The sequence below is a fragment of the Rhodamnia argentea genome, chromosome 3 (genome assembly GCF_020921035.1).
Source record: "Rhodamnia argentea isolate NSW1041297 chromosome 3, ASM2092103v1, whole genome shotgun sequence".
Lineage (NCBI taxonomy): Eukaryota > Viridiplantae > Streptophyta > Magnoliopsida > Myrtales > Myrtaceae > Rhodamnia > Rhodamnia argentea.
In genome coordinates this window covers 8,645,195-8,671,682 of record NC_063152.1, presented here as the reverse complement: position 1 = coordinate 8,671,682, position 26,488 = coordinate 8,645,195, and the positions used below count along the sequence as shown (strand labels likewise).

General features: G+C 38.9%; 1 long non-coding RNA gene and 1 pseudogene across 1 annotated transcript; one reads left to right on the top strand and one right to left on the bottom strand.

Moving 5' to 3' along the window:
* The window catches only part of LOC125314374, a 413,124-nt pseudogene that overhangs the window by 3,102 nt on the left and 383,534 nt on the right, over positions 1-26,488 (top strand).
* On the bottom strand, positions 400-1,567 carry LOC115730319. Its single transcript, XR_007197886.1, has 3 exons — positions 1,527-1,567; positions 799-892; positions 400-464 (listed from the first exon to the last, which is right to left on the bottom strand). It is a non-coding gene; the product is annotated as an uncharacterized LOC115730319 (long non-coding RNA).

Genomic DNA, 26,488 nt, shown 5'->3' with positions numbered 1-26,488 from the left:
TAGAAGCACAATCTCAAATGCACATCAATTAGACTCTAGCGACCTCGTTCTCGACACTAGAAACATTTTCAACTTTGGTTCCAACAACAACCTTATTGGGCATTTGATTGGAGAAAACAAGAAACAATCTAGACTCGGTAACAATACACTGAAATTTGAGTCACAACAACGTTGGGCCTTCGAATCTGGACCGGAAAGCCGCTGCCCCTTTTCCTTTTCTTGTGCTGCCTTCTCCGGGAACGCTCTCTCTCTTTACTCTTCACTCCACGAACAGCCCCTCTCTTTCTTTTTCTTTTTTCGACTTTTTCGCCTTTTTTGGTTTTCTTTTTATGTTATGTTAGTCGAACCCCACGAAGAGGTGGAACCAGCCAACAAACCTCCGTCATTCTAACAGCACAAAATCAACACCGATAGGATCTCAACCTCGGACCGAATTGCTTCCACTTTAACATGAAGATCCAAACCTGAATCACAAACAGCTCTCTTTGAATAAAGACTCCAATAGACCCTAGATACAAGTGTCAACTACGATGCCGAGTTAAGATACAACCGTCCGATTAGTCGGCCATTATATTGAATGAGTTCGCTAGACTTTCAGTAGTTCAGAAACATCTTAACTTAATGTTCATTCAGCAAGCTTGCTGTTTGCATTGCATCATGCAGCTTTTGAACAATTCGGAATATTTCCCAAGAGAGATCGCAGAAGAACACATTCCGATGATAAAGGATTCTTGCGGGGTGAATTTCTTGTTGAGAATTAATGAGGGTAACATGGCGGCAATAGCATGGAAAACTTACTTCTACATCATGCAGGGAAACTATACCATCTTCAAGTCCCAAGACAACAGTCTTGCCACCAGGACGAGCCAGCATAATGATGTTGTACATTTACCTGGAGTAGATTAGAATAATTATGAGAAACCAGTATCGACGACACAATGAATGTGCAAAGAAAACAACAGAGAGAGAAAAATAATGAATAATTTCTTAGCAACAAAATTACTATACGAGGGAAGATAGAGAACGCACAGTGACGAGAAAATCAAAATTTGTTAAGTGAGGTAAAGCATCGTAATAAGACAAGACCACCGAGAGGGGTATCAGTCACTTGATATGGGATTTATTTGGGCTAGCGGGTCATGTAAAGTGACGGGAATATATATCTTTATGGCAGTCTCCAATCCATTATCACAATCCCAAAATGAATCTTGTTGTTCCGCTATGGAACCTCGAGGTGGAGTGGATTCGAGCAAGGATCACAAGTGTACTAGTACCTACAACTTAGGATCTCAACAGAAACCATTCAAAGGTTGGCTCAAGAATTATAGTGCCCTCAACATGTTCTCCAAATCCGGAAGACCAAATGATGCGAGAAGCTTTCGGATGTTTTTGGAGAAAAGATGCCTCCTCTCTAAATTTTTCCCGTGAGAATAGATGTCAAGAATCGCCAAGGCTAGGCATCTAATCCTAAGTCCTCACGAATTTGAATTACCAAGAGATAAGAGTCATATAAGAACTTAACATACTTGGATGCAACTCCCTCTACACTCCTAGTTTCTGCACTCTCCAATCCCCGACTCCATTCCCGTCGACTAGATTGTCATACAAGTATGCAGCATGGCTTGAGATATCTTATTAACAAGCAAGTTAGATTCCCACCAGCGAGCTTGATTAATCAAAATGATGCCACGCAAGCCCCTTTGTAATCAGAAGAAGAAAACTTTAACTTTAAGTGGTACAAAATGCAAGAAACTTTCCAGCTTATACTCTGCAATCTAGTATACGGTAAATATCTCCTTCTTGGCAACTCTCAATCAGTAAAAGAGAGGAAGAAGAGGAGCCAGAAGTAGCATTACATTGTGAGAGTCAGCATTAAAAATCCAAGCAAACTATATAGATGCCTGACAGCATCGAGATGTTATTCTCAGGGGGCTAAACTTACCAACTCCAAGTGGGCATCAAGCATTTCCGCAACCGACATAGCTAGTCTATCTAGAATAAATGACATCCCCTCCAATTCAAGTTCTTTATTTTCATGGACACTTCAACTGGTGTACACGGAAGGGAAACAAGATGGCAATACAAAAGCATGGTACACTTCCGGTCGGTCTAGGTGATTGCCGATTAAGTTAGGGAACTCCTTAGTTTGACATCATGTTCTCATTTAGATTTTCAAGAACTTCACCTTTATATTTGTCCCATGCTCCATCAAACGCAAATCGAGCTAGATTGGCAATTACAGTGGTTTCTCTCGGAAGAAGGGAGCCTAGCACATTTAGGAAGAGAGAAAGAAGTAAAACGAGATAAGGCCAACGACTCAAAGGGCACACCAAGCCATTGTTGAAGGAACGAACACGCTGAATTAAAAAGAGAACTTCCTCTAGTCGAAGCTAGTACCAGGAGAGACTTTCTCGTTTCGAAGAAATTACCAGAAGAGATCGTCTACAGCCTCTGCCAATTGAAGCCGTGAAGCACACCTTCGGGTCCTCCGTGACCATTGCCAGCAAATCCTTCTCCAGATTCCACACTGCGATCTTCACCCGCCAATCAGAAATCGAGCAAACTTCACAAAACCGAGTCAGAACAATTGAGACGACCGCCCATTAGGTCGCAAAAGAATGCTGAACGGGAGCCCAACCCGAGAAGCCAGCAGTTTATTGACCTGAAGCCGGAATGGAAGCACGCGCTACGGTCCTTCGTCGGTGCTCGAAAACACAGAGGGAAGCTCAAGGCTAGACTTCCCTTGAGTCCGAGAGTAGCATGAATAAAACTACAGAAGAGGAACAGTTGGGAGAGAAAATAAGGAAGAGAGAGACTTGATTACGGGAGCGGAGGCGGACGTCTCCAGCTCTACAAACCTTCTGCTAAATATAAGCGGGGCAATGTGAGATGACAACATGCAAACATCCTTTACCATTCCAAGGATGCATTGTCGGACTTCGGAGAAGTTCAAGAAACATTGAGCTCCTCATCCTTTGATGATTTTTTTTTTCCTTTTAGAAAAGCCTTGCGAAAGCTCTCTTGCATATTTCAGCATCTACATCAACCAGTGGAATGATAACCGAATCCCGCCAGTGAGTCAGATAAAATCAATCTATCAACTAACATCAACGCACTCCTAATAACATTCCAAAGTTTAGGGATCCCCGTTTGTCAAACTCGATATTCTTTTAGAACTCTACGGATCCAACTAATGGGGCATCTAACATCATCAACCACAGAAGCTTTGAGCAGGTTATTATAGTGAATTCAACTCAAGTTGCTTGCTCTTGTGGGATATAGTTTGATTCTTTCCTTGTCGTCATTTGCCATTCATGTATTAGAAATAATGCAACAGTTTTCAAACGGCATATAGGATAAAGTTTCCTTGGGAAACTTATGGAAATGCTTCCCGTGTTTTTCTTTTCAGCAAGTAAATGAACCGACAAGTGCTTATGCACAATATAAGGGATTATTTCACAATACAGTCAATCATGTCAAACCACATTCTAGTTAACGTCTTGCTTGGCTCAAATGTTCGGGCATCTCACAGATGGCTATACCAACTCTACAAACATCGAGATGCATTCTTTTGGTAATCTATTATTTGCCTTGGACTTTTAGGTATATCCCCGATCCAAAACAAATGAACATGGATTCAAACAAGGACCGCCATATAGGGTCCTCCATCTAGTATTTCTCAACCTATACAATGACCTTTGGCACGCTATCAAATGCCCGTATACATCGGTTTTTATCAGATTTCCAGAAATCCAGAAACAATCAAACACTAGGAATAGTTATTTTTCTGCATAGGATGAAGGATCTTACCCAAAGTCTAAAGACATATGATGTGCTTAGAAAGCCTTTTCATCTATTTCCATTACTGGCATGATAAGAAGAATCATTTTGCCAAAGCACACATTAACCTCCTTGAACATCTCCCCCAGATTCTTTGAATTCAAGTAACAAAAATAACGATAACACTGACAACCAGGAAATAATAATGAGAAGATGATAAATCTTGAAATAAATTGCAAATGACAATTGAGCGGTAGATCTCAAAAGAGCAAAGGTAACTTACCCGCTTTATGTAACTTTGCTCGAAAAAGTGGATCATCTCTAGTATCTTGACTCATTCGAGTCATCCGAATAGTCTTATGCAAATTCTATGCTCCCATCACGTGCACATGGCTTTTTCTCGTAATTTTGATAAAGCCGCCTTCCGGAGAATTCTGGAATTGTTTTAAGTGACTTGCATCCAGAAATATCCATTTCCGCTAGCTGCTCCAGGTTCTCGAGCCCTCGAATCTCAATCAATTTCTCGCAATCCGGCACAATCGGACTCTTTAAGTGGGTGCATGATGACAAATCCGGTAAGATCTCAATCGAGGAACATCCTGGGATAGCAATAGATTCTAGAGATATTGACCCCTCAAGCCCCGGGATCTCTCGAAGTTCATGACAGTTTAATAGGAACAATTCTCGTAAATCACGAAAACTTGACAAGTTCGGTAATTTTGCTAAGGACTTGCAACCTTCAATCCATAAACTTTTACAGGATGGGAATCTCTCTAGGCTGTGTATGTCTTGAAGATTGTCACACCTGTTGATAGTCAAACTTTTCAAGTAGTTAAAGCAACATAAGTTTGGTAGCCTTACAAACGAAGTGCACCCAGAGAGATTCAACTCTTCCAAGTACTCCAAACTACCAAGGCCTCGAATTTCGACTAAGCTTTCGCAATCTTCAGCATTTAAGTTCTTCGGACTATCGATTTTTGGAAGGTTCAATCTTTCAATTGAAACGCACCCAAGGAGATTCAACTCTTCCAAGAATCGTAACCTATCGAGGCCTTGAATTTGGATTAAGTTTTCGCACGATCCAACATTCAATATCCTCAGACTATCGATTTTTGGAAGGTTCAGCCTTTCAATTGTGGCACGACTAGAGATACTCAGATGTTCCAAGGACTCCAACCTATCGAGGCCTTGAATTTCGGGTAATTTTGCGCATTCTCTAGCATCTAATATCTTCATACTCCTGGATTTTGAAAGGTCTAGCCTTTCAATTGAAGCGCACCGATGGATACTCGGGTTTTCCAAGCAATCGAGACCTTGAATTTTGACGAGGTTTTTGCAATCTTGTACGTTCACTACCTTCAGACCCTCGGACTTTGGAAGCTCCGACCGTTCAACCGAATCGCAGTACTCAACAGTCAAGGATTCCAAATATTTCAATTTATCGGGACCTCGAACTTCAAGTAAATTCCCGCAACGATCGACGGATAACGTCCTTAGATGGATAAACCGTGAAATGTCCAGTATTTCAATAGATTCACATTCACGGACTGTCAAGATTTCCAACTTGAAGGGAGTGTTTAGGGACCGTGGTAATTCCGATTCTTCAACACCCGTCGGTTGGGAGCATTCTGAATTGTTTAGTTGTGTTGATGGAAGCTCCTGGATGCACTCGAGAAATTCACACCCATGGACTTTTAGCTCCTTGAGACGGGTTAGGTGGGAGAGTGAAGGCAATTTGCGACTTTGACGGGTGATGCACAAATATGTTAAGCTGGAAGGAAGGTCCGGCGGGGATTGGAGCTTCTTGCAGCAAAAAAAATTAAGGCGTTGTAGGGAAGAAAGATTGCATATGCTTTCTGGCATTTTCCCTTCCAGGTTTTCGCAATATGAAGCATCTAAAACCCGGAGCTTTCTCAGCCTCCCGATACTGTTTGGTAATTTTCTTATACCACTAAAAGAAATATCTAGAATTTCTAGATTCTCCAAAGACCCCATGCTTTCTGGCATTTCCACTTCCATTTTTTTGCAATATGAAGCATCTAAATGTCGGAGCTTTTTCAGCCTCCCAATACCATTGGGTAATTCTTCTATACCACTTCGAGAAATATTTAGAATTTCTAGATTTTGCAAAGACCCTATGCTTTCTGGAAGTTTTCCTCCCAATTGTTTGCATCCTTTAGCGTGTAATTCTCGGAGCTTTATCAGCCTTCCAATATCGTCGGGTATTTCTTTTATACCACTGTCTTCAATATTTAGAATTTCTAGATTCTGCAAAGATCTTATGCTTTCCGGTAATGCGGAAAGTCTAGTGTAATTTAGAAGGAGTTGCTCCAGTTTTTCTAATTTACCTATTTCTTTTGGAAGCTTCGTGAGGCTCTCACAGCCCCCCAACTCCAAGCGAACAAGGTCCTTCATGTCTCCAATCGAAGAGTCAACTTGCTGCGAGCTCGAACAATCATTGAGGATCAAAACCTCTAAACTCTTAAAAGCCGAGAGGAAGTCCGTATTTTTCAAGTATCCACAACGTGAAAGGTCGAGAAATTTGAGCTTCTTTGCCATCCGGTAAAAAGAAATGGTTGTCAAGGGTGATTATGATTAAAAAAAAACATAAAAGGGAAATGAAGAAGAAGAAAAACACTTGCTCTTACCATGAAAGAACTCCATCCTTGCCAACTCTCATCTATCCAACTAATTGACGGATCCAATACAACTAATTCCGTTGCGTGAAAATTTTTTACTTCAAAAAACTTGGGAAATTCTTCCCATAGAAGCGATCGTAACTCCTCCAGTGAGTACAGAAAATTGCCGGTCATGAGGAAATATAACTGCTGCACCCGATACACCTGAAGAAATCTTAGACTCGTCAATTTTTAAATTGAAAGTGACGGCAGAGGTCACTTTTATCCCATGAAGGAAAACATGAGTTTGAAAGGTAATGTTATTTTCGGCCCATATGCAAAAAGGCTGTGTTCTTTTAATGATACTATGGATGAAGAGTGAAATGGATTCGTGCAAAAATACTGAAGTAACTACATGAAAAATGTACCTCTTCCATTTTAAAATTCATGGGCCATATTGGCCATCGAAGCCATTTTAACTCCTCCATTGAGCCCTTAAAATCTCCATCGAGATGTACCAATTCCTCCATGCGAAGGAATCTCGGACTTGTCAAATTCTTGAATTGTTCTCCCGTGTAAATTATGTCATCTCGCTCGGCTATGTTGCCGAAGCCTTCCGAGCTGCCTTCACCGAGATTAATGGCCACAATATTTCCCGTTCCCTATATGCAACGATTCAATGTCCATTAATACTATATCCAATTAAAGTATTCTAAAATTACCAAAAAAGTCTTAAACCTATTTCAATTGTGCTAATTCAGACTTAAACTTTTTTTTCTTTTTCCGTTTGAGTTTATGATTCTATGATTTATCATTAGTCAAGTTATTTACTGCATTTGTCAAAGACGTATGTGAAGCAAATGTAGAAATTCATGAACTTAACACTACAATACTTACTCCGAGAGAGCAACCCTCCCTACTTTCTAATCTCGTCAATGAAACATTCAAGTTGCAATAATAGTAAAGCAAGCACTAAGCAGTGGACCAACATTACTCTAACAGTAGAACTTGGACTAAGTATGAAAAAGAAACGAAACGGTTACCTTATTTTTTTTTAGCACTTTCTTGACTTTCTCGGAGTCCCATAACCTGCTACGGTTCCGAGGCTCCTCTTGGTTCCCTTCACGAACTATTTCCCTACCAAAATCTCTCGCTTGGTCATGCATTTGGAACTCATGATCATTTCCAATTTTTATCAATGACATGAATCTCAATACTTCAATTCCCTCCTCGGGGAAAAAGCCACAGGCATCCCACATGTACGATACGGTTCTTCTATTAGTGCCAATGAAAAAACAAGCAATATCCAAGAAAATTTGCTTTTGTTCATATTCTAATTCGTCATAACTTATCCGTAACTTTTCTCGCACTTTCTTAGGAGGCACTTTTTTTAACTTGTCTATCCGACCTCTCCAGAATGCTAGCTCTTTTCCGCACAATAATGAGCCTAAAACCTCAAGGGATAAGGGAAGCCCTCCGATGATGGATACGACTTCATGAGCGAGGTCCTCAAATTTCCCCGGAGGAGAGTCCCTTCGAAATGCATGTTTGCTAAACAGAATCAAAGATTGATCGTTATCCATTTCCTTATGGTCATAGGCATGGTCCACCCCAAAATTTTGAAGAATACTCTCGTCTCTGGTGGTAATAATGATCATACTTCCCGAAGAAAACCAATCACGATTACCAGCCAAACGCTTCAATCGAACGACATCATCCACGTCGTCAAGAAGGAGGAGGACCTTTTTACCTTTAAACTTGGAGGAAATAAAGTTAGTCCCTTCATTCTCATCACGAACTTCATTTTCGCGCTTCAATATATCATAGATTAACTTATTCTGCAAGTAATGTCCGCCATTACGCTTCCATGATTCCCTTATATCAGCAATGAAGCTTCGGTGCTCAAATTGATTGGAAATCTTGTTGTAGATGGCTTTAGCAAGAGTCGTCTTACCAATGCCTCCCATTCCGTGGATGCCAACAAATAGGGTAGCATAAGATTTTTTAGTATCCACAAATTCCATAATCTCCTTCACATGACGATCAATTCCGACCAAATTCTCAGAAATATCCAACTCAAACTTTTTCTTCGCTTCGCTCAACACTTTTCCGACAATTGATTTCACCAAGCCTGCTTCGGACACATCAAATGTGACAAGAGTTCAATTATGTGGCAACAGTAATTTTATGTTGTTTATCAAATGAGAACACAACAACAAATAAATCTGCAGATTGATTGAAAAACTTTAAAAATCATTTTTGTCACACCTCCGTATAGTGGTGGTTGCTTCACATGGCGTGCCCAATCCCACTGTTGCTCCAGAATAATTTATTAAGCCAGCATAAACTTGAGGGTATTAGTTACGAATATTAAATATTGCATCTATTATGGATTTGAGTGAAATTTTAAACTTGTTGTTTGTTAAAGATATGAGGGCTGACATGGACGTGACTTTGAAAATTTGTAGGGCGTTTGAATTAGTAAAGACAAGTTATAACTTTTGATACAAGATGATTTCAGGTCTTGCGACACCAATCGAAAAAGTTGTTCAAAGTCCGATATTGTGAACTACCAGAATTGCAATTGAGAGGCTTTCTCCTTGTTTGCCCACTTCCACACGCTTGCAAGTTTCTAATCGTGCTGTGAATTTTAGTATATTCTAAATTTGTGTTCTTATCAGTTTTCATTGCAAGCGTCTATTATCGGTTTTATACGGAAGGAGAAGAGTAATTTTTACCCAAAATAAGAACATTGCTTCAATATATGCAGGTGCATGATATAGAAATTACTTGTTGAAGATAGGAAAATTAATTGAAAATGATTTAAACAAACATATGAAAAAAAAACAACCTGTTATTTCCTTTTTTATATTTACCATCACCATATATCACGAATGAAACAATATTAATGACTCAATGAATGTAACTTGGGAAGATAAAGAAATATGGCTGTGACAATCAACATGCACGGTATAAGATGTTATGAGCTTTAAATAAAAAAATCACCAATGAGTTGTACTATTAATCTAGAATAAACGCGTAATTAGAAAAGTGTGTGATGAGGATAAACAAGCAAATAAAAAATAAAAAATGGCACAATGTTACAAAATCTTTAGATGTAAAACTAAAAGTTTATTCAAAAAATCTTTTTTCCAATGGGATCATGACAACAAAATCTATTATTACATTGGTCAACATCATTAAAACACAAGGCAAAAAAGAAAAAGGGAGAATAACTTATGGAAAATTTTACCCATCAGCTTCGTATCCACTCAAGGTGCTGACTTCAAGGAGAGCTTTCTTCCATTTCTCCAAATTCGCCAGGTCTTGAGAAGACCTCTCATGCAAACGCCCCTCACGCTCATGGAATAATTCTCCAAACCTCCCGATCTGACGCCCCACGTCAGATGGTTTCACTTTGTAGAATATAGGCAAGACTATCTGCCCGTTGTTATTCTTGCGCTCCATTATCTGAACCAGTTCATCGAGGCACCAGCTACTTGTACCGTAACTCTCGGAGAAAATGGGGATCAGGACCTTGCTGTTCGTGATGGCTTCCATGAGCACTGGTCTGATGCCCTGCCCTTGACAGAGCTCGTCATCGTCTCTGAAAGTGTCGATTCCGGCATCGACGAGCCCGTGGTAGAGGTGATCGGTAAAACCTTTTCGAGTGTCTGAGCCTCTGAAGCTCAAGAACACCTCGTAGCAATTTCCGGCCGGAGACGAACTAGATCCACCGAAATCAATATCCGTTGGTGCAGTCAACGAACCAGGCGCGCCATTATCGGCATCTGCTGCATTTCTAGCCGCATTGTTTTTCTTCTTATTGAGAAAACGGAACGCGAGCACGGAGAGAAGGATGGGTGCCACGAGCGCGGCGAAAGAATGCCCAAAAATGGGACGATGCATTTCCGCTTTGCTCTGATCTGCCCCTCGGTTTTCGCCTGCAAGTCTGAGGAAGAAAAAAGCCAGAGTCCCTCTCAGGAAATAGGAAATGCCTTGTTGTTGCCCACTCTCTTGTGGTTTGATTTTATGTTATGGAACCAGTTGGCAAAGGGAATCGCACCAATAATTCAATCTTGTCAAGCTACATATAAATTAGTAATTCATTGACTGGGACAGCTAACCATGCATCTGTAGTCGTTGCCTTCATGTGGTGGAAGTTTCAATGCACAAGTGAGGAAGTTTCGAGGCAGAAGCAATGTCAAGTAAAAAAAAAAAGAGTAAAACTTTTGAATAAAAAACAAATTCTGTTATCATCCGTAGACAAGTGGTCATTAATTAATTGATAGATACATACAAAGCGTCACGACAACGGCTCCGCCGTTGAACTTCCCTTTATTTATTTATTTTTAAATTATTTTCCATCAGAAAATCTATTTTTGTTCAATATATTTAAGCTCTTGATCCAGCTCAGGAATTTACCCTTCACTTTGAAACTCTAAATCGACATGTTGAATTTATTCTTGAAACCACACGATATGGACATCCTCCTGCAATATCTATATGGTAACTTGATTGCCTATGAGAGTAACTAGGGGGATCCATAGTTTTCTTAGTAGTAGGGAATATAATAAACCCCAAAAAAAAAAAAAGCTAAGAGGAAAACTCGAGCAACTTGACGTCCCTACAGGCCAAATTGCACTTGTAGAACTTTCGGTGCGCCACTACCTCTGTTAAATTTGTATAGCCTATAATGGAGAACAGACCGAAACAACTTTCGGTGGCATGTTACACACATTTGCCTTTATTTTACTAGCAAATGAAACAACTTTTGGCGACATGTTACATATAAATGGATGATTCTCTAAATGCATAATAGGAAATGGACAGCAACTTGCAATGCATCCCGACAAGATATATGCTGATGCATCGACCAATGACATAGTTAAACTATTTCTTAAACTAACCAAAGAGCAGCCTATGTTGAACGTTCGGATGTGGCCGTCTAGAATGAGGGTAGGTATTTCTGTTTCCCTTACTACATCTTTTATGTTGGAGACCACTTTAAACACATAATTGCTCAATATTTTTTTTAGGGATATGTTCACTAGAAGTCCTAAAACTTGTCACGAAAGTACAATTGAGTCTTAAAATTTGTAAAAAATGTAATCAAGTCATAAAACTTGTCAAATTGATTCAATCGAGTCCTTCAGTTAATACTGTCAATTTGTCTAAAGAAAAATACCGCCGTGACATTTTTAAATTAATTTTCTTATTCTAAGTGGCATTTGTTAATTATTTTATTTTTTTGAAATATTATTTAAATCAAATTAAAACTGAAAAATGCTAAAAAAAAATTATTTGAAACAAAAAACAAAACTGGAAAAAATAATGAAAAGGGCGGGTCTCGCCGTTGAGGCCATGCCCCTACCCATCGCCGGAGGGTCTGACGAAGGTTGCCGGCCCCGGGCGAGGGTGGCTGGCCCTCACCGGCCCCGAGCGAGGGTCGGCGAGACTCGCTAGGCGCGGGCGAAGCCTCACCCAAATCGGGGTCGAAGAAACCCGGATCTGGCGAGGTTTGCTAGGTACTCGTCTCCGTCGACCTCCACATTCACCTCCTCCTCCTTAAGCCCCGAGAGATAGGCAATGAACACATGGGCCGGCGGGGTCTCCTTCCAATCGGTCGGTGTGTTGAGCACCGAGCGGTTGTTGACCATTGACAGGAACTAGTCCAAGATCTCGTTCCCCATGAGATGAGAAATCGCAGACATCGTTCGTCAATGGCAGGCACTCGAATGCTGAGATGGGCAAGCACTGGCCTATGTGAAGCAGCATCCAATTAGCAAGATTTGCCATTCTTGTATAGCTCAACGAGGGAGAAGTTATGGGCGGAATACGCCACTCTAATGCTGCAAAATCCCACCGCTTTCGCTAGAGTCTCAAACTCTTTCTCGGTCCTCTCTTCCCCCATTGAATCGATCCCCCACATGAAGACGTACATCTGCAATAGGCTTCGGGCAGCGAGATTGGCTTTAGGCACTTCCGGAGTCTAGTTTTCTTCAACCCGGATCGTGGAGAGGGTTTGGCCGTGCCTAGCGAGCCTTGCCTGCGAGGCCTCGCCGGAGGCCGGTGAGGGCCAGCCACTAGGGTTGGCGACCTCCGCCCGCCCCTCCGGCTATGGGCGGCGGCGGTGGCGGGGCCTCACCGGTGAGACCCTACCCTTTTCTTTGTTTTTTCCTTTTTTTTTTGTTTCAAATAATTTTTTAGCATTTTTCAGTTTTTAATTTGATTTAAATAAGATTTCAAAAAATAAAATAATTAAAAAGGCCACCTAGGATAAGAAAATTAATTTAAAAATACCACGTTAGCATTTTTCGTTAGATAAATTGACGGTGTTAATAGAATGACTTGATTGAATCAATTTGACAAGTTTTAAGACTTCTAGTGAACATATCCTTTTTATTTTTTTTTTTTTTTTGTCTTTACTCTAGTTTAACTTCTTTTACATATAGACTTTTAAACTCCATGACAACTCTTAATTACTGTGTTTAGACAAAATGATAATCCAGAAAAGTACAAGCTCGTATGGTGCCTACATGAACAAACCTTCAACTTTTGCTTAAATTGGTTAAATGTCAAAGAAAATTGTCAAAAAAGTCTTGAATTTATTGCACTTTTGCCAATTCAATCCTAAATCTTTTAATTTTGTCAATTGAATCCTAAACCTTTTGCATTTATGCCAATTCATTCTTAAACCTTTTTTTGTGTCAATTCAATTCTAAACCTTTTGTATTTGTGTCAATTCAGTTCATTCAGCCAACTTTGACTTGTCGATGATGACGTGGATGTCGGCTAGCTCTAATGGGGTAATTTTTAGTAATATTTAGATATTTTTTTAAATTTTTTTTCTATTTGCTAGTCCATCTTCTTTCTCTAGCCGGTCGCCAGATCGGAAACCGAGTCGAGATGAGGGCCAGTGAGACTTGACCTCAGCGGCCACCGGCACCGTTGATGTTGGGCGAGCTCGGCCTCGCCCGGCGACGGGGACACCATGGTCGGGCGAGCTCGAGCTCACCTAGTGACGGCGACGCTGTATGAGGTCGACATAAATGCAGAAGGTTTAGGACTGAATTGGAGCAAAAAAATGTTTAGAATTGAATTGTCACAAATTCAAAAGGTTTATGACTGAATTGGCAAAATGAAAAGGTTTAGGCCAGAATTGGCAAAAGTGAAATAGGTTTAGGACTTTTTTGACAAATTTTCCTGTTTTTGACACCTCAACAAATTAAGTTCATTTCCTTAGATAATCCAAATCAAGCACATATTTGTGTGCCCTTTTTGGCTGGTGAATCGAATAAGAGTTCTGACCTAGGTGGACTGGTTTCCTTCTTAGACAATGTGAAAAATATCTCCTTAAGCAGTCTTATTCGCTCTTCTTGTGATGGTTTCTAAGAAAGTGGATAGTTAAATTCCACAATTGAAAAGTAAAAAAACCAAATCTTGCTTAAGTACTAATTAATTTACTGATCAGTTATAAGGCTGGGATTGCAAGTCTGGAGATATCCGAAGATGAGATCCATCCTAATTCATTTTGCCATAGAGACTCCCACAAACAAATGTAAACAATGGAGAGAGTATTTTACTGATCAAGCTAGACAAATAATATTTGTAAATTTCTATTTGATTAAATTATGCCTCTTGACCTCTCCCACGAGTCAATGCTTTGCTGTCTGGGAATAAATTCAATTTTCAAGGAAATATGGTAAAAATATGAAGAAATGCATGAAAAATACGCGGTGCTTTGGTCCCAAATAGTACTGTGCGGCTGTACTGATCATTACAATTACATTAGACCCAAAAAAATTTAGTGTTAAATTATACTTTCGAGTGCATAAAAAATTGAGCAATTACTTATTTAAGCAGAAGGGTCGGTGACTTTAACCAAACACAAAAGCTATGTATATTTAAAAAGGCTTTAGGTCTTGTTTCAATCTTTTTCGGAATCTTTTTCTTAGAAAAAACCCTAGTTGTAAGTTCAATCCTAAATTTACCCCTAATTATTTTTGTCTTAAAAAAAAACCCGACTTTAAGTATAGTCCAGAATTTGTTCCTACTAACACCTGTCCAAAAATCACTGTAGTCGTCTCTAGTTTTCCAAATTTCCATATCAAAAACCGATTGTTTGAGATAAATTTCCACCTCACTTTGCCAATGTGGATTTTTTTTATTGACGTACAAATACCACGTCAAACAATAATGACTATTTTTGGACGGAGAGGTAACATGGGCGGATTTGAGATTAGCTAATGATTTGTCTTTTGAGATAAAAAAAAAATGCTCAAAGTAGATTTGAGACTGGATTTGGGATTTCCTTGACAGAAAAAGTGGAGGCAGGTTTGGGATTAAATCAAAAGTTAAGGATTTTTTCAAGAGAAAAAAAGAGAGTTTAGGATAGAATTAAGATTAAATTTTAAGTCGAAGGGCTTTTACGGAAATAGGCCTATATAAAAAAATGGGAAAGAGAAAGTCGCGGAGCTTCACCTGCTTTGATCATCCAGGGGGCAGAATTGTAATCAGATAGCATATAACAATTTACTTTCTGCCCTCTCCCCCGGTAGCCGGGGCCCACCAATCCTTGCTTAACTAGAGGCCACCGGTCTTCTCTACCAAGTTTTTGTCAATTTCTTATTTCGGATTGTCCCGTTACCAATTAATTTTTTTTTGGGAATAAGTGCACTAAGAGTCCTAAAATTTATTAAGAAATTATAATTGAGTCCTAAAACTTTCAAAAAGTGCAATCAAGTCTTAAAACTTGTCACGAAAATGCAATCGAGTCCTAAATATATTCAAAGAGTGCAATTAATAGAAGAGTTTGATTGGGTCAATTTGACAATTTTTAGGACTTGATTGCACTTTTGAAAGTTTTAGGACTCAATTGCACTTTTGTAACAAGTTTTAGGACTCAATTGCACTGTCGTTATAAATTTTAAGACTTCTAATGTACTTATCCCTTTTTTTAAGATGTCAACTCATTGATTTCATTTAATCAAATTTATTGATTTCACAACCCAAAGCCAAATTAACAAATAAAAAAATTTCAAATTTTCCCGGCAAATGCTATTGCTTGGTTTAGTTTAATGACTGCAATATTCCTTAAGCACCTATAATTTGTAATGTGTGTTAGTTCAAATATTTATAATGTTGATATTTAGTTACTCAATAAAACAAAGCTCTTCAGACATTGAATCAACTCCATCCAATTCGGTCCTAACCTTTCAATTGTGTTAATTGAGTTCTAAACATATTTTATGTTTTACCAAGAAAGTCTATCCAAGCAACTCGGCATTCTCATGGCCACCCGATCGGCACACCATCAGCCCTCGCTGCCGACATGGGCAGTCACGTAGATCACCTCCCGATGGAAATTGCGGTGGCAGCCACATGCCGTGCGTTGGAAGCTGCCCGAGGAGGTGTAGTTCGAGGTGAACTCACCGCACCCGTCAGTCGCATAGCTCCCCAAGCTAGCTGCATGGTTACTCGAGCACTCTCTATATGCGTCATTCCTATTAATCTCCTTCCATTCACTTTCTCCCCCACTCCCTCTTGATATGATGTTGCTGTTGTTGCGTTTGGGTTGGATATCTATTTTTGGGAAGATGATGAGGAAGAGGAATTATACAAAGCTGAGTTTTAGTTAATAGAGGACACCTTGTGGATAAGGAGTTAAAATTTCAATCGTGGAACACACGATGTGTTTCTATGGGAGGAAAGAAGATGCCGTTTGAAGATGCCTTGTTGCGAAGCGTACATCCAGTCAAAACGAAGTAATAATCTTCTATTAAATAAGTTGGCAAATTAACTTGAGAATAATGTAAAACAGGGTACCTTTCTTACAGCTCATTCAATAGGGATCAACGTAAACCAAGGTTCCTTTAACACAATAATATAAAAAGAGGAGATTTTACAAAAATTGTTAACATGAGTATCTTATCCACAATTTTCAGCGTCTAGTTATTTTGTAAAAATGCAATCAATAGAAGGACTTGATTGGATCAATTTGATAAGTTTTATGATTAAATTGTACTCTTTAAAAATTTTAAGACTCAATTATACTTTTGCGATAAATTTTAGAACTTAATTACACTTTTTAAAAGTTTTTAGGACTCAATTGCACTTTCATAACAAGTTTTAGAACTTCAATACAATTATCCAAAAAAAAAAAAACTAACAAGCAATATTTTCTTGCTCTCGATGCTAATGTGCATGAGTCAATGACAAGAACATATACGACCCAAAAGAAAATGACAAAAACATATCAGTCAGATTGGATTTTGTTAATAAATAGCTGTAGCACGCTTAATATTCAAATAAGGAAAGTTCATTATTTCAATCTTCAATCTGATTTTTTACGAAAATCAACACTTATAAATTAATGCCAAAGCACACACGGTAGCTTGTAAATACTGTAGGGCCAAACCAAAAAAATCAATACCTGAAAAAAAAAAAAAAAGCAAGAATAGATGGCAGCATGAGTCAAGTCGTCTTCTTCTAATTAAGAGAAGACGTCATTGATTACGTATGATTTACGTGCATATAAATCCATCCCCGTCACATCTTCCACCGAAAACACCCTTAAAAAATTCTTCCCCTAAAATAAGGGCGAAAATTTCACTGATCCCTGATAATAAAAGTCGCATAAAACCAATGTTAACCGGCCATTTATCTAGCCGGAACGCAGTTAACAATAACAATAGTAAAAAAAAGACGATTTCGACAACCTTACAGTTGTTGTCTTCTCAAGTTGGACCGTCCATCGAATAAATCGTACGATCTCTACCAAAGCTGTCGGGGCCAATGAGAGGAAGGGCCCACCTTATAAGAAAACTTTGGAGTAAACATTAGAAAGAAACTGTACAAGCTTATATAAGGGGCGATCGTTCGCTTCGGTCCCACGCCGAGATTGAGAATCGGATCGGGAGGACTAATTTTCAGTTTTAAAGATCGGGAGCCGGACCGGATGATCTCGGGACCAACCAGTCCGATACAATTCCTCGGCTGTCCAATCATTAGACCAGTGACTTTTTTTTTGTGATATGTCATTAAATTTATCTCACTAACGATATATTCATCGAACCGCCTCTCATTAATTGTATAGCATTGTTGCTAAAACGTCACTAAGGAAACAAAAAACAAAAATATTGTATTCAAGTTTAGGTTTACATTTAGGAAATTTAAAAATATAAATATTATTCGGTCCGGTATGGGTGGTCCATTCACTTGGAACCGGGAACCGGATCGGAGTCCTCAAGAACCGAATCATATTGACCAGTTTGGTCCGATCTGAGCGGTTCCCAAACCGATTGATCCATTATGCTTAGCCATGGCTTATGTGATGCCTATGCTCACAAAGTTAGACCTATAGATTGATAATAACTTTTTTAATGAGAAGGTGCGGTGATTTTAGCCAAACAAGGTACCCATCCATATAAAAGGCCTAATTTTCTAAATAAATTTCAACTTTAGATCTACTATTAATTCGGCCTCAATTTTTTTTTGTCTCGAAAAACACATAAATATAGGTCCATTCACAAATTTTTCCAAAATTCTTTTTTGTAAAAACCGAGCATCGATGATAACTATTTTGATTATAGAATCAATTTCTGGCCAGAAATAGATTTTTCCATTTACAATTTTTGGATGAGTTTCTAAGCGGATAAACGTGTTTCATAATAATACAAAATTTTTGTTCCCGAATACAAATTCATCCGATAGCAGCATAAAATTTCTATGATTGCCAGCGGAGTGGAAAGCCATAACATGCTTGATATCCCAACTCCTCAACGGAAGTAGTCGAGGGCCCCGCCGGCCAATTCGTATTTTTAGGACTTTTAGTCACTCTATTAATTTAGTATAGTCTCGGGTCGAAGCAACTATTGGTGACATGTAATTTTGTACACACATTTGCCTTTATTAGGCAGACATAATGGGATGATTTTGTAAATATATAACATGTGAGAAATAACTCCGTTCCTATTGTGCGGACTAGAGATCTAGTCCTATGGATTGATTGAATAAATGATTCAATCAATTCAAAATTTGTGCAATCAATCTAAAAGGCCAAATCCTATAATAGGGGTGATTCTCTAAATATATAATAGGAAATGGACAGCGACTTGTAATGTATCCGGACAAGAAACATGATGATACATCGACCATTGATATAGTTAATTATTTCTTGGACTAACCAAAGAGCAGCCTGTGTTGAACGTTCAGATGCGGCCGGCTAGTACAAGGGTAGGTATGCCTATTGCCCTTAATGCACGTCTTTTATGGTGGAGAATGGATACCACTTTAACACATAAATGCTCAACAATTTTTTTTTTTTTTGGGTCTTTCCTCTTGTTTATTTCTTTTCCAGATAGACTGTAACTCCACGACAACTTTTTATTGCTGTGTTTGGACAAAATGATAATCTAGAAGAGTACAAGCAGCGTGAATGGTCCCAACATGAACAAACCTTCCACTTTTGCTTAAATTGGTTAAATGTTTTTCACACTTCAACAAATAGAGTTCATTTCCTTAGATAATCCAAATCAAGCACATATTTGTGTGCCCTTTTTTGCTAGTGAATTGAATAAGCAAACTAATCTGGGTGGACTGATTCTCATATATATATATATATATATATTTTATGATCATCTTCTTAGATAATGTGCGACACACTGACACATAGTAAAATAGAGTAATTTTAGCACGTAATGTTAATGTAAAAAACATATCCTAAAACGATTTATTCATTCTTCTTGTGATGGTTAGTAAGAGAGTGGATGGTTAAATTCTTCAATTGAAAAGTGGATAAACCACATCTTGCTTAAGTAATGATTAATTAAGTGATGAGTAATAAGGATGTGATGGCAAGTCTGGAGATGTCCGAAGATGAGGTGCACTCTCATTCGTTTTGATCCATAGAGACTCCCACAAACAAATCTAAACAATGGGGAGAGCATCCTTCTGATCAAGCACTCTCTGTATGCCTCGTTCCTATTATCTCCTTCCATTCTGTCACTTTTTCTTCCCCTCTCCCTCTCTCTCTTGATATGATGTTGTTGTTGCTGTGGTTGTGTTGGATATCTATTTTTGGGAAGATGATGAGGGAGTGGAATTATAATGTCTCTGGTCTGTGCTTGAACAAAGCTGAGTTCTAGTTAATAGTTGTCTGCAGGATACCTTGTGGATATGGAGCTAAGTAATAGCTACTCATTTCAATTGCGGTAAGTACTATGTGTTTCTACAGGAGGAAAGAAGATGCCGCTTGAAGATGCCTTGATGCGAAGTGTACACACAGACAAAACTACGTAACAATCTTATATTAAACAAGTTGGCAAATTGACCACTGCTCTGAAGAAAAAGCTGAAGGAAATCTGTTTTTGGCGGGCTAGTTGAAACAACTGCTTTTGATTTGCATATGTATCACAGCTTAAGGATTATTCGACCAACTACTCTGAAGAAACCTTTTTAATCGGTGGAAATCTTTTAATGTCTTTCTAGAGAATTCCTAACCCTTGATTGAAATAAACTTATGCCACTTCCTGTAAATAGCTGTAGCACGCTTAATATTCAAATATGGAAAGTTTATTATTTTCAATCTTCAATCTGATCTTTTTTCGAAAATCAACACTTCTAAATTCATACAAAAATGGCCAAGAGTAGATGGCAGTCGAGGCTTTTTCTTCTCATGAAGAGAAGACGTCACTGATGACGCATCATCTCCGTCACATCTTCCACCGAAAACACCCTTAAACAATTCTTCCCCTAAAACAAGAGCCATTCGTCTAGCTGGAACCCGGTATATGTATATTCCTTTGTGGTCGAACCAACTCCTGATGATAAAAGTCGCATAAAACCAATGTTCACCAGCCATTTATCTAGCTAAACCCCAGTTAATAATAATAATGATAGTAATAAAACAACAATTTCGATGACCTTGCAGTTGTTGTCTTCTGAAGTTGGACCGTCCATCGAATAATTCGTACGATCTCTACCAAAGCTATTGGGGTCCTCCGAGAGGAAGGGCCCACCTTATAAGAAAACTTTGGAGTAAGCGTTAGAAAGAAAGTGTACAATCTTTTATATTAGGGGTGATCGGTCGGTTCGGTCCCACCCTTAGATCGAGAACCATATCGGGAGGACTAGTTTCCAATTTTAGGGTCCGGACTAGATGATATTGAGACCGACCAGTCCTATACGATTCATCGATGGTCCAATCATTAGACCAATCGTATATTTTTTTTTTTGGGTGATGTGTCGTTAAATTTATCTCGCTAACGATATATTCATCGGACCACCTCTCATTAATTATGTCGCATTGTCGCTAAAACATCACTAAGGAAACAAAAAGCAAAATTATTAGGTTCAAGTTTAGGAAATTTAAAAATATATATGCTATTCGGTCCAGTATGGGTGGTCTAGTCCCCCCGAAATCGGGAATCGGACCGAAGCCCCCAAGAATCAGACCATATCGGCCGGTTTGGTCCAGTCTAAGCGATTCCCAAACCGATTGGTCCATTATGCTTAGCCTTAGCTTATATGATGCCTACGCTCACAAAATTAGGCCTATGATTGATAATAACTTTTTAAATGAGAAGCTTCGGTGATTTTAGCCAAAATGAATAAATTTCAACTTTAGATCTACTATTAATTCTGTCTCAATTTTTTTTTGTCTTGAAAAACGTATAAATGTGGGTCCAGTCACAAATTTTCCCAAAATTCTTTTTATAAAAATCCTTAGGGCACGAATGATAACCATTTTGATTTTGAAATCAATTTTTGGTCAGAAATAGATTTTTCCATTTCTATTTTTTGGACGGGTTTCTAAGCACATAAATGTGTCTGGTCATGAATCTACCCTCGCTAGCCCTCCATCGGAAAATAATTGTTACTCGTCCCTAGTTTTCCTAATTTTATGATCACAAAAAAATTTTCATTTTGAAGATAATTTTCCGTATCACTTTGCTGATGTTGAATTTTTACTGACATCAAAATGCCACGTTAAACATCTATGATGGTTTTTGGACAAAGGGTTAACGGGGTTAAATTTGACGGACTATCTAGTGATTTTTTAAGACAAAAAATATTTGAAGAAGATTTGGGACTTTACATAAAGCTTGAGTTTTTTTTTTAAGTCTCTACATCTAAAATGAGGCTTTTTTTAGATTAAAAAGTTGGTGGCAGAATTAAGACTGTCCTTGAAATACAAATTGTATGAGTTAGTTTGCTCCGCGTGTTTTTGTACGTGTTGTAATAGTGAGGTGTGGTCTTTTGCTCTATATCTAGCGTACAATAGTTGTGCAGATTTTATCTAATTTTAATATGCGTACCGCATTTGGGTACAAGTGTGTTTCGAGTTATTTAGTGTGCCCATGGTAACATTTCTGAAAATAAATTTCTACTCCAGTAGTGTTTCGGGAGTAGAAATCTGTTTGGTAATGCAACTTTTGAAGTAGAAATCCATTTGGTTACTTAACATTATATTTCTATTTCTGAAGCAGATTTCCATTTTTGAAGTTGTTTTTGAACCAATTCCAGAAGTTAAAAAAAATTACTTCTCTTTCAGAAGAAAAAATCTCTCAACATCAATATTTCTATCACTTCATCCTCTTTTCATTTTCAACGCTTCTCTCTCCCAGCCACGCCTCCGCTATCGCCGCCCACCGTTGACCTTCGCCGACAACCACCAATAGCTGCCCACTACCGACCATTGCCACTAGCCGCTGGCCTCCGTCGACCACCATCGAGCGGTCGACCTCTGCCGCATGCCACCCCACCGCCGCACCGTGGCCGCGACCACGACCACCCCCCTCCCTCGCCTCACCCCGCCCCTCGGCCACCAACCGCCGACCGCCACTAGTTGCAAACCATCAACTACCGTGACCGGTGCCGCCGCCAAAGTAAAAAATGAATAATATTTTTTTTATCTTTAAAAATTAAATAACTAAATTTTAATAATAAAATTTATTTCGGAAGATATTAAAAAAATTTAAAACGAAGTAGAAATTTTTTGACGCCGATACTAATTTTTCGTAGAAGATTTTGCGTTAATAATGTTTCAGAAGTAGAAATTTTCAACAGTTATCAAATGAATTTCTTTTATCGAAATCAACTTTTGCTCCAAAAGTTGATTTCTGAAACAGAAGTGGTGCAATGCATGCCCAGATTTATCGAACTGAAGCTGAAAGGGAAGCACGACGTGCCGCAGTCCTTCGCCGGTCTCCATAGCTAAGAAGCTCCGCCGGGCAGGAGAGAAAATAAGGAAGAGAGGAGTGGAGGTGGACTCATTTGATGGATGGGCAGGCTGATTCTGGCCGAATCGGGCTATATGCCGGACCTGAACTTGTTGCCGGGGCTCGTCCATCATGGCGAAACGCATGTGATTTCAGACGGGCCGGGTTACTGAAGTGTTGGGTCTACTTCCAAGAGTTGCAAGCACAATGGCCACATTTATTGTGCGTCGGTTATCAAATTGTGCTCTCGTTATCAAATTGATCAAAACTCGATTTCCCAGTAAGGAAACCCCTTGCACGCGGTGGGAGAAATAATATGACGAGGGAGGGCATTGAAGGAGTACGTGAATCTCCCTAAAATTTAATTGGTTATCCAATGCGATCATCGATTCCACGAGGACTGCTTCACATGGAACAAGACAAACTATTGGACATTCGTCTTCGAGAGCTAAATTGCTAGTTGTTCCAATATTGCATGGTTCACGAGGAAAAAATAACACAAATAATTTTTGAATTTTTAACAAGTTTCGTATTGCCCCTGAACTGCTGGTAAATGTTTAATTTAGTTCTTTCATTTGCTCAAACGACAAATCAGACATTATATGATGACCTTGATTATTATATAGTGAGTCGGACATATAAAAATGATTAGTCAGACTTCATGCAATGGCAATAGTCTTTTCAAAAATAAGAAGCTGCTATTTGATGACATAGATTATTATATTTTGAAGTCGATTATCATATGTAGAGGTGAATACTCACGTATATATTGCTTGGGTAACTATCTTTTTTTTTTTTTTGTTCATCGTTCAAATTTAAAGGATTGGAAGCAACATCAGTGGATTTCATTAGACTTGAATTAAGAAGAATGACCTTGAACATTTTCGTATAGCCTAGGGACTAGATTGAATATTTACTAATAATTCAAATATCACACTGAACAAATTAAAAATTCGAGGAGGATATTGCATATTGGATTAAAGTTTATGGATAATTTGTGTCATTTTTCCTTTTGTGAAAGCTGGCTCTTTGTTACAAAGTTAAAGCTACATTAAGCGAGCTTCAATATCCGAAACAGAAGCACAGTTTCTCACCAAGAACAATTTCAACTCTAGTTCCAACGACAATCTTGTTGGGGAGAACCATGCAACAATTCACCAAGAACTAACCCAATCAAGAATAAATTTCGTCCCCAAAACTAAACTGACCAAAATAGAGTTAACCCCAGCAACAATAGCAGTATATTCCAGCAATACAACCTTAAAATAAGCAAATATAATGCTGAAATGTTAAAGAGACAAGGCAACAACACCAAGATTTTTAAGTGAAAAAAACAATGCGGGAAAAAAAATCACAGACCACTAAAAAACTTTCACTAGATGTACAAAGGTTCTTCTCTAGTTACACATTAGAGGCTCAACGTCAATAATACGACAATACTTCATTACTGCGAAAATGGAATTACTCCAAATGAAGCAAGAAATCCCAACCACGATTGGAGAAATGAGAGAAAGGTCTTTGATGAACAGAACTGATCAACTCCTAGCTCTCGATCTCACGAACAACGTGTTGGAATTTAAGCCCATTCCGACAAAAGCCTTTGAATCTGGACTGGAAAGCCGCAGGGGATATACCCGTTCCAAGCCAACTCTGACAGCAGCTTCCCATAGCAAGAACCTCTTAAGTTCTTTATCAACCCCGAAAAATTTAGCAGGCAAGCATCGAATTGCTTCCACTTTAGCATGAAGTTTCAAACCTGAATCACAAAATACTCTCTCTGAATAAAGACTCCAACCGACCCTCCATACGGGAATAAGCTATTGTACTGACCTAAAATACAACCGTCCGATTCATCGGCCGTTATATCAAACCAGTTGGCTAGACTTTAAGGATTTCAGAAACATCTTAACTTAATGTTCATTCAGCAAGCTTGCTGTTTGCATTGCATCATGCAGCTTTTGAGCAATTCAGAATATTCCACAAGGGAGATCAGAGGAGAACACATTCTGATGATAAAGGATTCTTGCAGGAGGAATTTCTTGTTGAGAAGTAATGAGGGTAACATTACAGCAATAGCATGGAAAACTTACTTCTACATCATGCAGTGAAACTGCATCATCTTCAAGGCCCAAGACAACAATCTTGCCATCAGGACGCACCAGCATAATGATGTGATACATTTACCTGGAGTAGATTAGAATAATTATGAGAAGCCAGTATTGACGAATCATACACAATGAATGTGCAAGGGAAAGTGGGTCGATAAGACAACCAAAAAAACGAGAGAGAGAGAGAGAGAGAGAGAGAGAGAGAGAGAGAGAGAGAGAGAGAGAGAGAGAGAGACTGAATAATTTCTTCACAGTAACCAGAAAATGTTAATCAAAATTTGTGAAGTGAGGCAAAGCGTCATAACAGTACAAGATAACTGAGGGGGATATAGGTCACTCAATATGGGATTTGTTTGGCTAGTAGGTAATCTAAAGTGTTGGGAATCTATATCTTTTTGGCAGTCTCCAATCTTATCTCAATCCAAAAATGAACCTTGTCGTTCCGCTTTGGAACCTCGAGGTAAAGTGGATCCATGAAAGCTTACTTCAGGCAAGGATCACAAGTGTGCTAGTACCTACAACTTAGGATCTCAACAGAAACCATTCCAGGGTTGGCTCAATTACTATAGTGCAATCAACATGTTCTCCAAATCCAGAAGACAATATGCTGCGTAAGCATTCAGATGTTTCTGGAGAAAAAATGCCTCCTCTCTAAATTTTTTAGGTGGGAATAAATAGCAAGAACTGGCAAATCTAGGCATCTAATCCTAAACTCTTGCGAATTTGAATTACCAAGAGATAAAACTCATATAACAACTTAACATACTTGGATGCAGCTCCCCCTACACTCTTAGTCTCTGCGCTTTCTCCAATTCGTAACTCCATCCCTCTCGACCAGATTGTCATACAAGTATGGAGCATTGCTTGAGATATCCTATTAACAAGTAAGTTAAACTCCCACCTGCGAACTTGATTAATTAAAATGATGCGTCAAAATGCTGCTCCGTAATCAGAACAAGATAAATTAACTCTAGTAGTACAAGAAGTGAGAAACTTTCCAGCCTATACTCTACAATCTAGTATACATTAAATATCTCCTTGTAGGGATCGCTCAATCAGTAAAAAAGAGGAAGAAGAGGAGCCAGAAGTGCATTACATTGTGAGAGTCGGCATTAGAAATCTAAGGAAAATTATATAGATGCTTGACAGCATCGAGACGTTATTATGCAGGGCCTAAACCTACCAACTCCATGTGGGCATCAAGCATTTCTGCATCTGACATGGCTAGTCCATCTAGCATAGATGACATCCCCTTCAATTCAAGTTCTTAATTTTCATGGACACTTTAAATTGTATACCCAGAAGGGAAACAAGATGGAAATACAGCAGTATGGTACACTTCATATTGGTCTAGATGACTCTCGGTTAACTTAGGGAAAAAATCCCCTAAGGCACCAACCTCCAATTCAACGATGTTTTCGCTTATGGCCTGTTTGCTAGTTCATTCATGACCACACCACTAGGAGAAGGGCCTGTTCTTGCATTTAGCATTTCTAGACCGATGTGATTACTTTTATTAGCTAATGCAGACCGTCTGAAAATGTGAAGTGTACCATACTGCTGGACAAAATTTGTCCCAAGTCAGTAGCGTAAGCATACTAAGGGATTTCCTCTCAACATACTCCTTTTGCATGGTAAATTCATCCTCAAGTGTACCTGAAACACGCAGTAATGAGCCGCATGGTGAGCGCAGAGCAAACTAAAACCTCACATAAGAAGGACCCCATATAGGGTCCTTCATTTAGCATTTCTCGACCTA